Here is a 12,852-nt window from a genome sequence, read left to right on the forward strand (position 1 = left end):
GCACAGGCTCCCTTGTTAAACGAGAGGCCACTGTAGTTAGGCGGTGAGGTTCTGCCTGAGACCTGTGGACTCTGAGATTCAACTTCCTGAAATCGGAGAACATCAACAAGACAACTTATATGTATATATATGTATGCATGTGAATATTTTATATACATATCTGTGTATACATACGTATGTGTTTATATCGATATATGCATACACTCATGCACGCACACACACACACACACAGAGTCTTAAAAAATTCTAATTTAGGGCAGATTTAACCTTTTGACAATTTAAAGGGAAAAGTTAGAGTCTATGAAGTGATTATTATGGAAACCCAACTGAGCCTTTCTTGGAAATGCCAGAACCACAGAAATTTCTTAGCATTTGAAAAGATGACAAATGCTGATTTATGCAGACCTCAGGATTCCATTCCTAGGGCACTGTCATTTATTACTTCCATCAGCAGGAATGGTTCCTTTTAACTTCAGAGTAGGTGTTTACGTGGATAACAACTAGGATGGTGAAATAGTTCAATAAAACAAGAACCAGACCACCATGGGGAGTAAAGTTAGTCCCCAAATGTCCTGCCTTCCCCCTGGTGCTTTCCTCTCTCCACTCTGTTCTCCCCCTTGGTCCCTTTCCAGACTGCCCTGCCTCGTCAGGGGAGGCTGAGCAGAGACTGACAACACAGGGCGTTGAGCGGCTGGGTCAGAGAAGACATTCATTCAAATCCTGACATACCTAGTTTTAAATTGTTTCTTCCCAGGAAAAGTAAGATATTCCTTGCAGTCTTGAAAAATATAATTATACTGTCTGGTATTCCAAGTCACAAAAAAAATCATTTTAAGTAGTTGGAATATTTATCTTTACATGGGACAGCATAATAGGTTCCTTCTTTCTTACTTTCTTTTTCTTTTTTCAATCAGTAGTTTTGTTTTTGTTTTTTAACCTGAAGAGAAATATCAACATTGTACATTCCGAAGCAAGTGAATCCCAAGTCCTAGGATTTGTGGACTATCCTTTCACAGGTACACCAAATGCTTTATATAATTCCTGGTTTCATTCACTCCAACATTTATTCAGAAGGTACTTGAAGAACATTTTTAAGAGCTGTGCAAGGTACTAGGACATGTGCATTCACAGCCACCATGGGAACATGAAGGAGGCCAGTGTCAGGTGGGAGCAGAGCAGGTGGCAGATGTCCCATAAGCCAGATAATATTTTAGTAACTCTGAGATTGGCATTAGGCCCATGCAGAACGAAAGAAACAGACTTTGGAATACACATTGCCTCAGTCTTTTCGTGTGTGTGTGTGTGTGTGTGTGTGTGTGTGTGTGTGTACACACCTTTTTTTTTTTTTTTTTTTTTTTAGAGGGGAGAGGCAATACATGGGTGGTGATCTGATGGGACATAATGCTTTCTCCTGACATTTTCATGAGAAATACATGTTGTCATTCTGTTAACATTGTTCTATATCTGTTTTGATCCATTCCATGGACACACAGCAATATTAGATAACTAATCCCTAATTCCTGGAGACATTTAGGTTTTATCCATCTTTTCATCTTTGTGGCCATTAAGTGAGTTTTTGGATTTCCTTAGAACATATTCTTGGGAATGGAATTGCTACACAAAAAAAAGAATGGAAGATTTTAAAGACACACATAGTCTTAAAAACTGCTCTAAGTATTATGTTCTTATAAAGAATTCTTTATATTTTAATTATTATGTTTTTTACAGTTTCAACGTGGCTTCTTCTTTATCTCCTTTGTTATGGGAATTCTGTTCAGCTGGATGGTTGTCCTGTAAGTTAGTTGTATTTTTATGTGGTTGTGAGAGGAGGTGACAGCAGCGTTGACCTCCTCTGCCATCTTGACTGGCAGTCTCAATGATTAGTTAGTGGTGATATTTCTGCAGATGAACTATCCAAATGTTATGGTTTCCTAGTCATTATTCTGCCATAACTGATCATATGTGTATATCATAATTGCATTTTTCAAATTTTTTTCAGTTTTCCACATATTATCAGTCCCCGTATAATCTGTATTCTGTTGTTTTATGCTTCTCTGAATTCTGTACTATAAAAACAAACAAAAAAGAAAACAGTTCAAATAACACTTTTTCCTGAAAATGTTCCAGAGCTCCCAGCCTCTTTGAGCTTTTCCTTCTTTGGCCTCTCGTAGGTCTCTGGTAGCCTGTTCATCTCATTTTAACTATCTTAGAGCTGATCTGTTTTTTTATGATTAGAATCTTATTTCTTTTAGTAGATTAGAAACAGTGCAGAACCAGAGACAGTGCCTTGGACTGTTGTATACATAGTCAGCAGAACATCTTAACACATCATGGGAATGCAGTATATTTTAGTGATTAATATCTCTGAGTTTTAGAATATATTGGGGACAGGGTCTGTGGAAGAGCATGGCCAAGTTCATGGTAATCATGTGCCTTCAAACATCATGTGGCCCATTGTCTTACTCACTTTGGTCATAGACATGGATTCGTTTGGATAATTCTTAAGAATAAAATGCTAAACATTTTTATTTAGCTTGCTCTGAGTTCATATCTCTCTACCAATGATACTATTGTGTGTAGTTAGACCATTACTCCTTTGTTCTGTAGCTACTTTAGTTCCATTTAGACATCCTGTGTAAATGTAGAAAGACGCTGGGAAAGGGTTAATAGGAATTTTAAAACTAACTAAAATTATTTATTTTTCTAAGACACCATCTACAAAGAAAAAACAATGGGGAAAGGAATCACTGGATCAGATTTTTTCCCTCAGAATCTTTTTGTTCTGCCCTAAATCTCCCACTTCTTGTCTGCAAAAGAGAGGGTCTGTTTCATTACCAAGCAGAATACAAATATTCTTATTGCCCATTAGGGTAAAGGGCCTTTGAATATTTTGTGGTTTGGTGAGGAACCAATTCATTTGATCAACATCCCTCTATTAGTGAAAGAAATAAAATGAGGCATGACCAGGCAGTGGTGCAGTGGGTAGAGCATCAGCTTGGGACACAGAGGACCCAGGTTTGAAACTCTGAGGTTGCCAGCTTGAGCGCGGACTCATCCGGCTTGAATGCTGGCTCACCAGGTTGAGCATGGGTCTGCTGGTTTGAGCGTGGGATCATAGACATGACTCCATGGTCACTGGTTTGAGCCCAGAGGTCACTGGCTTGAAGCCCAACGTTGCTGGCATGAGCCCAAGGTTGCTGGCTTGAGCAAGGGGTCACTGGCTCAGCTGTAGTCCCCAGTCAAGGCACATATGAGAAAGCAATCAATGAGCAACTAAGGCACCGCAACAAATTGATGCCTCTCATCTCTCTCCCTTCCTGTCTGTCTGTCCCTGTCTGTCCCGCTTTCTTCTCACTTAAAAAAATAATTAAAATAATACTCAAACTCAGAAAAAAAATGAAAAAAAAGAGTCCATATATTTGCATGTGACATGCATAATGTAGATCAAAGGTTCAAAGGAAATTATATTTCAGTGCCGTGAGCACAGTAGACTTACCAAGCGCCTGCAATTGACAGGGAACATAAATGGTATTTTTTAAAGATTTGAAGTTCATAAACTCCTTCCATTGGTGTCTGATATCACTGAGCTCTTAATAATGCAGTGTGTACTTATTTATTGATCAGACCATTTAAGTAGTAAGACAAGAGAAAGTGGACACTATTATCTGGTAATTGACCATATTGGAGAGTTAAGTGTTCTGACGAGGAACTGAGTGTGTTTAACTTTCAGGTAAGATCAATTTTAAGATAATGCCTACTTTGGTAATGAACCAAAGCTGTTAAGAAACTTTGTTCTTTAGTTGCTTCTAAAGCAATTCTGTTTTGATGACAACTATCATAGTTTTAATGGCCAGATTTGTTTCTGAGAGCCATTGGTCTCCCAGGGTAACCTGGAAAAGGGTGACTAACTTTTCTGCTGTACTTAGGATAACAGCTCGAATGAGAGGGGACAGTGGTAAGCGGCATTGCCCAGCAAGTGTAATTCCTTTAGAAAATATCTGTTGGGTACCTCGTATGTCCCAGTCATCATGCTGTGGGGCTCCAGAGTTTTGTGATATCTCATATCTCACACGGAGGAACTTATGTTCCAGTAAATGGTTTTCTAATTTTATTTTATCAATTAAGTCTCTAAACCAAAGCTTATGTGAGCCCTTCTCTGAGAAAAAAAGCAAGCGAAGATTACTTTAAAAACTGCCCTTTTGTCTCTGAGCCCCTTCCCTGTGGATCATTAAACACAACTTGAAACCAACTTCTTTTAGGGACAGATCCATAAGCAAATATCACAATGCATTCTCAGTGGTCTAATAGAGATATGAACGAAGTTGACAGGAGAACTTAATGAAGGGTGTAGCTAAACTGCCTGTGATGGTAGAAAAGTCTTGCTGGAGGAAGTGACTTCAAACAAGACAGCCTTGTTGGATAAGTAAAAGCTTACCAGGAAGAGGAGAGAATTGTGCTCAGAAACAGTGGAGGCAATGACATCTTCAGTGAACTCGGTAGCCCAACGTATATGTGTGGAATAAGGTGTTTGGAAAGAAACAGTAAGACAGGAAAGTAGATTAGGCTGTAAATGTATAGACTGCAGAGAGGTATTTAAGCAGAAGAATCATATAATCAGATCTGGATTTCAGTGAAGCAGCTCAGACGACTTCAGGAAAAACCGCAGGGGCCCTTTGAGATCAGGGCAGCTGTGGTGATAGTTGAGAAGAGGGGACATTTCACAGAGATTTGAGAGTGGTAATTGGCAGATCTGAGGGACTGGTGAAGTGTGACAGCTGGGGGGAGATTGGAATGATGGGAAGGGTGGGACTGAGGTCAGGATAAGAGTGAGGGGAAGCGGTTCAGTTGGGAGATGTTGACGTCGCTATCCTGTGAGACATCTAGGTAGAGAATTGGGGCTGAAAGCTGAAGTTCAAGGTTGGGACTAGGCATACTGATTTATGAAATCACTGACTGGATACATGGCTTGGGTATGTTCACTCACAAGGGCTGCAAGAGGAATATTAACAAAGGGACTAGTCAAAGGTATCATTTGATAGCTAGAAAAGAATGGATTTGCAAATGAAGAGAGGGTTCAGAAGGTACAAGTAGTAGTGTCTGATGCCACAGGGCAGCAGAAGGTGACTCTTCCGAAGATGTTTGCCCTTTCGGTGAATGACGAGAGCGAAGACCAGGCTGGAACGGTTCAGAAAGAGGCGGAGTGTAAGATAAGGAAGCAGAGACAGGGAATGTGCACATGATGTTTAGGGGGATGGGAAGTGAGGAGGCGGCCGTGGACTGAAGGTGAAGCCAAGGGGAAAAGTCCATGTATGTATGAGGCTCAGCTGAATGTGTGTATTTGTTGGCTGGGGACCTCATTGTGTTATTGGGGTAGTGAGGGCTCTGGGATGAGATCAAAGATCAGATCAGGTTTGCCATTCACTAGACATGGACATTGAGCAGGGTCCTCCATGAGCCGCAGGTATAGGCTGAGATACTACCGCCACAATTTAGAAGTTTGTGAGCATTAAACAGAATCATGATATGAAAAGCATCTGGTACTCTGAAGGCACTTAGTAGGTGGTAGTGGGCTTATTTGATTGTGGTGATTTTTTGTTTTGTTTTGTTTTGTTTTTCCTGTAAGGAAGAGAGAGTTTAAAAATAGAAAAGTGGGAGAGAATGAGTTTATGGTTTCAGAACAAAGAGGCAGATGGGAGTGGAATGTGGAAGAGAATGAAAGAGATACCTTCAATGTGAGGATGGCCCTGGTTTCCTGGGTGACAAGAGGGAAGGACAGTGATACAGTTGCGCATTGGTCAGGTTAATTTAGATTTTAGTGCAATAACAAGTAGCCCTCAGGTCTAGGGCTGTTAACACACAAAGTACCTGACTAGTGCTACATGTCCAGCATGAGTCAGGAAGGGGGCTCTGTTCCCCTTCGCTCCTCACGGATCCAGGCTCCAGGATAACTGAGGCTTCATCTTGGCAGTTGCTTCTACAGCTCTCACAGAGAAGGTCACAGCCAAGCTCAAGGGGCCAAGAAGGTGCTTCAAGCTGAGAAAGGATGAGAAATACATGCAGGACAATGCTAATGACCAGCCCAACCGGTAAAGCCATAGGTGTCCGTAAGCGTGGAGATGACAGGAATGCTATGTAATTTCTTAGTGAGGAGGCAGCAGATATGATACACCAGGAATTGTTAGGGGTTTGACAGGAGTGATAAATGTTTGAAACAGTCATTTGTTAAAATAATTAAACGAGTACAGAGAAACAAAGGAAAAGGAAGTTGTTCTGGTTAAATATTTATCATTAGGGCTCCATGCAAAATGAAATGGTAATGTAGCTGCGATTCAGTTTCTTAGTTCAGCTGTGGCTTAAAATTAGAAGCTGTCCATCAATAATTTTCCCAAGGGAGTGATTTCTACTGTAATAGCACATAGCCTGGAGAGAAGGCAGTGCACAAAGAGCAGGCTTTCTAAATGGGAAGAGAAACCACAGCCGAGAGAGAACACACGAGAGGAGCTGAGGGTGCATCAATCCTCGCAAACAGAAACGAGCGCCCTTCTATCAGGTGATCGGTAAGAACATCTGCTGCTGGCCCAGCACTTGGCACTGTGTGGAGTTGAGAGAAGCTGATGGCTTTATTCTTGCTCTCAAAGAAATAGTTTGGTCAGTGGGACAAAGTGCATGATAGGAGTTTGGAGTTTGTTTAATATGTAGCATTCATTGCCCTAATTAATATAATGTTGGAAAAAGAGTTCCTTCCCCCTGGTCATGAGCCACATGCCGCTCTTTGGCCCCTTGAGTGCGGTTCTTTCACAAAATACCATGTGCGGGCGCTACTTCGATAAGGAATGTACCCACCTATATATTTATAGTTTAAGTTTAAAAAATTCGGCTCTCAAAAGAAATTTCAATCGTTGTACTGTTGCTATTTGGCTCTGTTGACTAACGAGTGTGCCGACCTCTGGCACAGTGAAGAATATGCTTCGCCTGGAGACAGTGGAAGGGAGGGCGGTTTCCAGATACAGGAGTGACGGAGCAGTTACAGATCTGCTGGGGGAGTGAAGGTGTCTGTTTGGGGGGCAGGAAGGAGAACATCCAGAAGAAGGAAAAGGATGAGATGAAGGGATTGGGTTGAAAGAAGAAATTAGAGCAGTACCTTGAGATATGAATTTAATCCGTTCTGTAACCGAGCTCGTAAGTCAGTCAACTCTGTATATCAAACTGCGGATACCGGACCAGTGCGCCAACGCGCCAACTAGCGGCAGCTTCCCGAATCACAACTTGTATCTTGGAATTTTGCTCAGATCTCGAACAAAAATATGAGCCGAGTCGCAGCTTGTATCTTAAAAAAAAAACTTGTAGGCTGGTCTGTTCGTATCTCAAGGTACCACTGTATTTCGGTTTTACATGAGGAGTGGCGTTGAGACGAGGTAGACTTGGTCAACTGGGGAGAACATATAATGAGAGAAATCAGTTAAAAGACTTCACATTAATCCATGTGTCTTCTTTTCAGCCCCTCCCTACAAAGCTTTAAGGACTCCTTGTTGCCCTCAGGATAAAATTCTGGCCTTCGGTCTCACTCGGACATGCCTGTTTTGAAGGGACAATTGTATATCCCGTGGCTATTATGATATGGAAGACTGGGATATGCTGGGACCAGGAGCCAGACCCAGCGCAGTCAGTTAGAATCGAAGGCTGTCAGCAGGCTAGCTTCGGGCATGCAGCCCAGCACCTTACGAGGGCCGTGAGCAAGCAGGACAAGCCCCGCCCTAACAGGAGACTGCAGGCGTGCAGGCTGCCAAGACAGGCAGCAAAGCAGAGCTTTCTTTGCTTCGTTCGCTTTATTGTTTTTACAGCTTTATTGAGATATAATTCACATACGACATGATTCACCCACTTAAAATGTACACTTCACTGGGGTTTTTTTTGTATATTCACAGAGTCTTGCATTCATCACCACCATTAATTTTAGAACATTTTCATTACCCAGAAAAGAAATGCCACATTTCTTAACCATCACCTTCCTTGCCCCCCTCCTGCCTCTCAGACTTCCAGCTCCTGGCAACCACCCATCTGCTTTCTGTCTCCATGGATTTCCCTGTTCTGGACATTTCTTATAAATAGTATCATACAGTGTGTGGCCCTCTGTGCCCGACTCCTTTCACTTGTTTTCAGTGTCCATCCACGTTGTAGCATGTACTGTTAGTATTCCAGCGAATGGACATACCACATTTGTTCATAGACATTTGAGTTGTTTTCGCTTTTTGACCACCAGGAACAATGCTGCTAGGAACCCTGGAGTTGCTGGGTCATAAGGTTTAACCAGTTGAGTAATTGTCAGACTGTTCCCAAAGTGTCTGCACCTTTTTACATTCTCACCAGCAGTGTATGAAGGTCCTAGTGTCTCTGCATCTTTTACCGACACTTGCTGATCTTTGTCCTTTTGATTATAGCCATCCTGCTGGCTGTGAAAAGTGGCACTTCGTTGTGATTTCTGTTTCCCTTTCCTTGACCAGAAGCTCTGTTTCCAATACTAAGGCATAAAAGAGAAAGCACGTGATGGGGGCTTTGACAGAAACCTGAGAAAGAACCATCAGGAGAGTAACCTGACTATACGGAAGGTTCCAGGTGGTTGAAGGCTCAGAGGAAGTCGAAGGCCACCTGTTATTTTGGGTAGTCCGTGGTGTTGTCATGTTCCAGCATGATGGATAACCACCGAGCACTATACCCAGTCACAGTAGTTGTTCTCAATTCCTGGCAACACCAAGGTCGAGTCACCTGAAAAAAACATTTTTTTTTTAATACACCTGTCCCTGACAAATTGAGTCAGAATTTCTGGGATGTAGCCCAGGTTTTTGTAATTTTAAAAATCTCTCTATATGATTCTGGTGTATGGTGAAGGTTAAAAGCCACCATTGTAAATAATCAGCAGGACTCAATAGTAGAATGAATTTATTGATTATATGTACTGCTTGGATAGCCATCTGCCTTTATTTTTATTTGTAAGCTTTTCTGAAATATCTGCTAATTAAATTTGATCCCCTCCAAAAATTGAGATATAATTACACTGTGCAGCCCTCTCTGGCTAATAACAGAGAGAAAAACCTACTGTGGAATTTATAATATCAGCTGACTAGTTTTCCCCAATTAAACCTCCATTTTGAAAGTTTGGTCAGAGAGTTGAATTTCTTCATTTCTTTTTCATTTATATTGACTACCCACAAGGCCTTTGTTTAATTCCAATTGTATCCATCTCTTTGAGTTCAATAAACAGCGATGTTTTTTCAGGTAGTCAGTTACTCTATAGGTAAGTTTTTCTCTTATAAGGCATTCATTTGAGGTTATGGGTCACTGATAGATATCCTAGTAGTTGGCTCATAGGAGCAAGCATTTCTGTGGTGGTGCTGATTTGAACATTTCAGTGTGAACTTGAACCTTGAACCTTTCTAATTGACCTCATATAGCCAGATGACAGAGAGTAGATCAATCAAGGTGATGTTCTGTTACCATTGGTTTCCAGTTTCTTTGGAATAAGGGACTATTTTATTCTCTGCAGAGATTGAAGACCATTTGCGTTTTCTGTTTAAATTGTAGGCCTAGTCACACAACAGAAAAGGATGAGAAATGAAGTGCAATAATACCTATTGATGCCAAATTTCCAAAGCTGAAAGTACAAATTTTCCTTGTTCAGACCTTTCCTTAGAGGAATCAGCTATCCCTGAGTTAAATTTGAGCTATATTGTTTCAAAAAATGAAAACACATATTCCATTAAAAAGAGGCAGGCAGTGCAGAAATGTTAGTGATCTGACTCGTGGTCTAAGGCCAGCGTGGTCCGGGATGGACTCCTTTTGTCCCATTGCCGATTGAGATGCCTGATGTAATGTTTAAAGAGAAGGGAAATGAAAAGGAAGGTCAGGAGGAGGGATGAGGACAAGGAGGTACTAGTGTATTTTCTAAGGGACTCATTTTTGCCTTAAAAGAATTGTTCAGAATCTGAGCAGGAGTCTGGGCCTTCTCTTCCTCTCAGAAACGGAGCAGGCTGGCTTATATATATTTAGTCTTTCGGTTGTCTCTAGGTGAAGTGGAAGTGGCATTGAGACCCTTGGTGGGAAGCATATCGTAGAAAAGAGGGGAAAGGGATGCAACAGTGGGAACATCCTTTAGAACGTCACCGTCTCCGTTCGGCTAGCTCTCGGACTTCCTCCCTTTCCTCGTTGTAGACTTCATCTGCATTTTCTTCTTCTTTCTTTTTGTTTTTCTTTTCCTTTTTTTTAAAAGCTAGTGTGCGTACGTGCTGCTACCTGTAAAGAAAATGAGGAGGTATATTACACACCCTTAAAGACAGAGAGGAAAAGAAACGAACCCTTTGTTAATAACTTCCCCTGTGAGCACTCGGGCTGGTTGTAAGCCACGGGGGACTAATCTGCTGAGCGTGGAAGGATATGGAGCCATTTGTCCTGGGAGAGACACCACAGGAAAAAGAAGAGGAAGAAGTCACGGGGGAGGGCGAGGCTCTGCTGATGAAAGTAGCTGTCAAATTAGCAGGTCTGGAAGTTGTAGCGCATATTGTTATGAGCTGCTCAAGTTCACACCAGAGCAACCAGCTCCATCCGTCTTTCTCAGTTTACATTTTAATTGGCTTGTAGTTAAGTTTTTTAAACACTGCGAGATTGCTGACATACACTGTAATATCATGTGAATAATTTATGGAGGTTGCTCCAGACAAGCTTTTTCTTTGATTTGAGAATCCAAGGGGGAGGGGAGGGGGGGGAAGCAGGAGGGGGTCTGCGGGAGGGGACGGACCAGAGGAGCAGACACAACCACATGTTGTGTGCTGGATGGTAAATGCTTCTGCCCGTGGAGTCGGCAGCGCCTGGGATTTCGGGGGAGGTTTGTACAGCGCAGTCTTATTAATAACAATTCTGTCAAGAGAGCACCCAATTAAATTGCACGGGGTTTGTGACTCCCTCTTGGTTCCTTAAAATGTGTGGATATAAAAACCTTTTCGATGGGAAGGTTGGATAACAAGGGTGGTTTTTTAATTTAATTTAATTTTATTGTATTTTATTTTTGGTTGATTTTAATGATTCCTCCTACTACTGAGAATTGGCTTGTTTATAAATGCAGGAGTAGGCATTTTCCCCAAACTGTCTTGCTCTTTTGTGCTCTCCTAGTAATCTAGAGAAGACAGAACTGGTGTGAGCAGGCAGTCATCCTGCTTAAGAACTTGACTTGCTTCTGGGAGTGGTTTGCTGGCCAGCTCTGAATCTATAAACCATCACCTAATGAGGACCTGCGGGAGAAACCTCTTCCTAAATATACTTCTGAAATATATTTTATTTTTTTCTTATTACAAAACGAGTAAATTATAGAAAGTGTGGCAGGTAAAGAGAAGAGAATAAAATTCACCTAGAAGTCCTCTCTGCCTTGACTTCAGTCGATGTGGTTTTGTTTATATCCTTCTAGTCTTTTTTCTAATTCGTAGGTGGTGAACATGATTGGCATTGCATATCCTATTTAAAATTCATCTTTTCTTGCACTAAATGTCACATGATGAGTAGTTTGTCACTTAACTAGTCCACAGTTCCATGTGTAATGACCACAAAACGTATACGTGGGTGTATTTTGGGGACTACTAGATTTGTATCTTACCTACCTCCTACTATAGAAATGAAGTACTGTTTATAGTCCGTCCATTTTAGTCAGGGAAGTGGTAAATATATTGTTGGTTAAATCTTGGTGTACATTCTTGATTATTTCTTTAGTAGAGTTTCTAAAAGTAGAATTTCTACAGGGAAGCAGAGAGAGTTGAAAGATCAGCAATGCCTCAACAACAATTTTGTCTTGAAAAGAGGGATAACACACAGATTTTTCTCTTTAATGAAATTAATAATTTCTTTCCATTCAAAAAAAAAAATCAATGACAGTAAATCTGAGGTTCTTTGAAATAATTGAGGATTTTTATTTTCCCTGCAGGGTTTTTTAACCACAAAACCTATCTGTTAGGGTGAAATATAGGCTATATTTTCTTTACCAATTGGTCTATAACTACCTAACACTTCATGTAATCAGTTACGATGCTACAACTGTATATTGCCTGTCAACTCCAATAAAAAGGGGGGCAGTTAATTAAAAGGATGTCTTGCTGTTAAACAAACTTGCTGTCAATTGCTTGTAAGTAGTGTTTAGTTTGATGTGTAGTCAAAGGGCATGAAAATCAGTGTTCAGGAAGGACGAAGGCCTGGGCTTTTAAAAGAGTAAAAAGAAGGGTGATTTTATCTGGGTTGAGATGAGGGGCCTATCAATTAGTATGATTCTTTCCTTGTTAAAACATAGGTGTAGATGGAGAAGAAGGTGAAAGATGTAGGCATTAAGGTCTGCTCTCAGTTAAATGACTAAATGCTTCTTATGCATCTACAGAAGACACCATAATCTCTCCCCAAGATTAGATTCGGCTTCAGGGTCATTCACTGTGTGTGTGTGTGTGTGTGTGTGTGTGTACACACATGTGTGTACTCGTGTGTGTGTGCAAACGTGCAGGCTGTAAGTATGTGAAGCAGGAAGTCCTTAGCTTGTTATGATCTGCGAATGGGAAGCTGTCACCCACAGAGCCGGTGGAAAGGCTTCCACTGCACAGCAGCCTGTGGGCACAGCGACCGCAGCTCAGCCCCAACGCATCCCAGCTGTGTGCCTGATGCTTGCTGCACCCTCGTCCGACTCTCCTGTGATAACCAGGGTGGGAATACACGTTCTCTGGACAAGGAGCTTATCATGCTCAACCATTTCTGAGGGAGGGTCTATCCAAAAGATAGCATCGATTTATTATTCTAAGTGCGAAAATAGTTGTGAAGCAAATAATGAATATA

At 41.4% G+C, this 12,852-nt stretch overlaps 1 protein-coding gene across 3 annotated transcripts in view; it reads left to right on the plus strand.

The window, feature by feature from the left end:
- The window catches only part of AUTS2 (activator of transcription and developmental regulator AUTS2), a 1,187,404-nt gene that overhangs the window by 756,215 nt on the left and 418,337 nt on the right, over window positions 1–12,852 (plus strand). The gene's annotated exons all lie outside the window — the stretch shown is intronic.

The sequence above is a fragment of the Saccopteryx bilineata genome, chromosome 4 (genome assembly GCF_036850765.1).
Source record: "Saccopteryx bilineata isolate mSacBil1 chromosome 4, mSacBil1_pri_phased_curated, whole genome shotgun sequence".
Taxonomy (NCBI): Eukaryota; Metazoa; Chordata; class Mammalia; order Chiroptera; family Emballonuridae; genus Saccopteryx; species Saccopteryx bilineata.